The 4,656-nt window shown below is 55.6% G+C and overlaps 1 pseudogene; it reads left to right on the forward strand.

Moving 5' to 3' along the window:
- Positions 1-273: 273 nt before the first annotated feature.
- LOC128820933 (zinc finger protein 239-like) lies at positions 274-1,374 on the forward strand (annotated as a pseudogene).
- The last annotated feature ends 3,282 nt before the right edge of the window (positions 1,375-4,656 follow it).

Raw genomic sequence — 4,656 nt, forward strand, 5'->3', positions numbered from 1 at the left:
GACAGAATCACGTTCATCACTCCAACAGGACTGCAGCCACCATTTCATCAGAAGGCTACCACCACCCTGACCAGTGGTGTGTCAGGTTATAGCCTGACTCTGTCCGTGTAAGCCAGGGTTTCTGTATCATTGCTTTGATTTTAATTTCTTATTGAATTGTAACTCTGGCTTAGCCTCTCCCTCTGGTTTGCCCTCAAACCAGTACAAAACTCAACGTGCTTATCCCTTGTTTTCCTCCCAAAACAGAATTTCCCATCCTCAAACCTTGGCTGGATGGAGGAGAAGGTTGCGAGGAAGAGAAAGGTGCCTAGGGACAACCAGGCAGGTGAGGAGGAAGTCAGTGCCCCTTTCCCCCTCTCTCCTGCTCCATCTCCCAGCACGGCCCCCGTCTGCAGGACAGCCCCGCTGCCGACGCCGTCCTGCCAGGAATGCACTGGGGGGGATCTCCTTCCCCTTTCCTCTGGCATGGAGGCAAATCCCATCATCTCCTTGTCCTTCCTCCCCCAGACCAGGAGCTGAGGATGGAGATCAGGGAGGACAAATCCCCACGGCAGAACCTCGTGGCAGAGGCCGTTTTGAGTAGCTTCATGGCAGAGGAATCCAACGGGAAGGAAAAGCCCCAGAGATTCCACAGGAGGAGGGGCTGCAAAGCCAGCCCAGGGTGCTCTGAGGAGGAAAGACCCACCCTGTGCCAGGAAGGTGGGCAGAGCTTTAGCCAGAGCTCGGAGCTGGTGGCCCATGAGCAGCTTCATGATGGGGAGAAGCCCTACAAGTGCCTGGAGTGTGGGAAGAGCTTCAGGCAGAGCTCCCACCTGATCTGCCACCAGATGATCCACACCGGGGAATGGCCCTACGAGTGTGGGGAGTGTGGGAAGGGCTTCAGCTGCAGATCCAACCTCATCATCCACCGACGCATCCATACTGGGGAGAGGCCCTAGGAGTGTCCTGAGTGTCAGAAGAGGTTTCACACCAGCTCAGATCTCCTCTGCCACCAGCGGAGTCACACAGAGGAGAGGCCATTCCACTGCCCTGACTGCGGGAAGAGCTTTAAGCGCAACTCCCACCTCGTCAGGCACCGGCGGATCCACACTGGGGAGAGGCCCTACGAGTGTCCCACATGTGGGAAGAGGTTTCAGACCAGCTCCAATCTCCTCCTGCATGAGCGGATTCACACCGAGGAGAGGCCCTTCCACTGCCCTGACTGCGGGAAGAGCTTCAAGCACAACTCCACACTCGTCAGGCACCGGCGCATCCACACTGGGGAGAGGCCCTGCGAGTGTCCCTAGTGTGGGAAGAACTTCCCCCAGAGCTTTAACTTGACCAGAAAGCAGTGGAGTCACCGGTAAGGGAAGCCCTGCAAATGCCCCAACTCCAGGAAGAGCTTCATGCACCACTCCAGCTTCATCCCCCACTGGAGAACCCACACTGGGAAGAGCTCTGGTGACCCATGTTCCCTGTGATCCATGCTGGGAAGACACCTGTACCTTCTCCTGCCCCTGCCAATGGCATTATGTGGGAGTGAAGAACATGGAGGTCTGACCAGGGCCCTGTCATGACATTCACTCCCACCTCAGGTCATTGCCAGGGGCAGGAAAGGGACTCTCTCTCTCTCTGTCTCTGAGGAGAAGGGTGTCCTTTCCAGGCAGGAGGAAATACGTGGCTGGGAAGGGACGGTTGGTGGTGATGTAGTTTTCCCTCTAAATAGATTTTCTTATCCCTTCTGTTATCAATATTGTTTCTGTTCCTTTTTGTTCCTTGTCTCATTGATATTCCCAGTAAATAGTTCTTATCCCAGCCCGGGATCTTTGCCTTTTGTGCTTTCCATGGGAGGTGGGAGAGCAGCGAGCGGCAGCGTGGTTTTAGTGGGAGCAGGAAATTGGGGAATCCCATTCCTGAACCCCGGCCCGTGGAAAGCGAGCATCCCAGCTGGTGCCAGCCTTGGTGGCCACGGCAACAGCCTTGGGAGAGGGTCCCTGGCTGGGGCTGTGGGAACCTCTTCACTCTGGTGCCCAGGGACAGGAGTGGAGGGAGCGGCTGCATCTGAGTCGGGGCAGGCTGGGATTGGATCTCAGGAAAAGGTTTTTGCCCAGAGGCTGCTGGGGCACTGCCCAGGCTGCCCAGGGAAGGGTGACAGCTCCAGGGCTCTCTGAGCTCCAGCAGCGTTTGGACAGCGCTGCCAGGCCCAGGCTGGCATTGTTGGGGTGTCCTGTGCAGGGCCAGCAGTTGGACTCGAGGATCCTGATGGGTCCCTCCCAGCTCAGCCAATTCTGTGGCTCTGGGATCCCATGGCCCTGGGGATGGGACTGCCAATGGTTGCCATGGCAACGGGCTCTGGCTCCATGCCTGAGCTGGTGTCCATGGCAACCACCCCTGGCATGGGGTCTCCATGGAGCTGCCCAGGGACTGACCATAGCAACAGGGGATGGTGATGGTTGCCATGGAAACTGATCATAGCAACAGGGACTGGTGATGATGGTTACCATGAAAACTGGCCACAGCAACGGGTCCTGGTGATGGTTGCCATGGAGACTGACCATAGCAACATGGGGTGATGATGGTTGCCATGGAAACTGACCATAGCAACAGGGGATGTGATGGTTGGCATGGAAACTGACCATAGCAACAGGGAATGGTGATGGTTGCCATGGAAACTGACCATAGCAACAGGGACTGGTGATGGTTGCCATGGAAACTGACCAGAGCAATGGGGCTGGTGATGGTTGCCATGGAAACTGACCGTAGCAACAGGGGCTGGTGATGATGGTTGCCATGGAAACTGACCATAGCAACAGGGACTGGTGATGGTTGCCATGGAAACTGACCATAGCAACAGGGAATGGTGATGGTTGCCATGGAAACTGACCATAGCAATGGGGCTGGTGATGGTTGCCATGGAAACTGACCATATTAACAGGGACTGGTGATGGTTGCCATGGAAACTGACCATAGCAACAGGGACTGGTGATGGTTGCCATGGATACTGAACACAGCGACATGGGGTGATGATGGTTGCCATGGAAACTGACCATAGCAATGGGTCCTGGTGATGTTTGCCTGCTAAGGATCAGATTTGTCACATGCCCTTAGAGGGGTTCCATGGGGATTTTCCAAGAGTCTCCAGGCTGTTCAGGAGCTGGAATGTCACAGGCAGAGACAGGGGCTCCATGGAGACCTCCCAGGGGTTTCTGGGGATGGTCAAGAGCCGTGTGGTCAGAGGCAGTCACAGCCATTCCATGGTGACATCCCAGGGCACCTTGGGCTGCTCAGGCACCGATCTGTCACAGGCACTCACAGGGGCTCCACGGTGACATCCCAGGAGTCCCCAGGCTGCCAAAGAGCCAGGATGGCACAGGCAATCACAGGGGTTCCCATCATGGGCAGAGTGGGAGCTTCAGGCAAAAGCTTTATTTCTTTATGGAGAAACTCCTGCTGAGTCATGAGGTGGAGAAATGACACCCAGCAGCCACCATGTAGCCTCAAACCACTGCAGGACCCGCGAGAGGAGACTGGGAGTGACTGGATCCAATCCCAGCCCCACAATTTGTCAAAGGTGTAAAAGATTGGACAGGTGGAATAGGACCTTAATGTAATTTGTCCCACAGGATTAATGATGGAATACCAGAAATATTTATATAAATACAGCTCTGTTGATGCTGATCATGATTAGACAGAAGGATCTTAACCAGAGTTATTTACTCCACAGTCCAGAAGCTATAACAATTATTCTAATATAGTGCTCTGGGAACCAATTTTGAAGTCAACAGGGCCTTGCTGGAGTTCTTTGAGCCCAGTGCAGGCAGAGCCTCCTGCTCCAGCAGGAACTGCCTTTCCTGTGCCAGGAGCAGGGCAGGTCCCGCTGCAGGAAAAGCCCCAGGCCAGCCCCAGCCCAGGGAAGGCCTCGGGCACAAGGGCAGAGTGCCATGCTGGGAGCTGTGCCAGGGAGAGCCTGAGGCACCAAAGGCACCTTGGCAGCAGCAGCTGCTTGCAGGGCATGGCCAGAAGCCTCCCTTGGCAAGCCGGCCTGGTGGCCAGCACTGCAGAGCTGCTGCCTCAGGGCTCATTTCTGGCTGGGCTCTGGAAAGCCACTTCTGCTCCAGAGCCTGACAGGGAAGCCATTGGCCCCAGCACCTTGGAGACAAGAGCTTAATGACAAAACTCTACATGGCAGCAGAGACAAGGCAGGGGCAGAGGAAAGGGGAGAGCCAGGCCCAGGGGACAGGGCTGCAATGGTGATGGCTGTGAGGTCACAGCCCCTGCAGCAGCCTGGCTGCCCTCAGCAGACATTCTGGCCAGAAGGGCTGTGAGGGCACCCAGCACATCAGAGAACCCACACAACAGGAATTCCATCCTTGGGGAGGGGATGGGGTTTCCCTGGGTCAGGCTGCACAAAGCTCCTGCTCTTGGAGCATTCCTGGGATGAGGCATCCACTTCTCTGGAAAAACAGTTGCAGTTTTCTGCCACTCTGTCCTAGGGCGACGGTATGGTGCTTGTATCCCAAATCGTGTGTTCTGTTTATGCATGATATTATGTTCTGTGCCTTCAGGACTGACTCTGAAAGTGAAGGATTGTTTTGTCTTGTTATCAGCCGGCTCACCTCCCCCCATGGTCTGTGTCTAGGAGAGGCTCGGCTGGCTTGCTTGCTTTTGCTTTTGTTT

Source organism: Vidua macroura, chromosome 32 (genome assembly GCF_024509145.1).
Source record: "Vidua macroura isolate BioBank_ID:100142 chromosome 32, ASM2450914v1, whole genome shotgun sequence".
Taxonomy (NCBI): domain Eukaryota; kingdom Metazoa; phylum Chordata; class Aves; order Passeriformes; family Viduidae; genus Vidua; species Vidua macroura.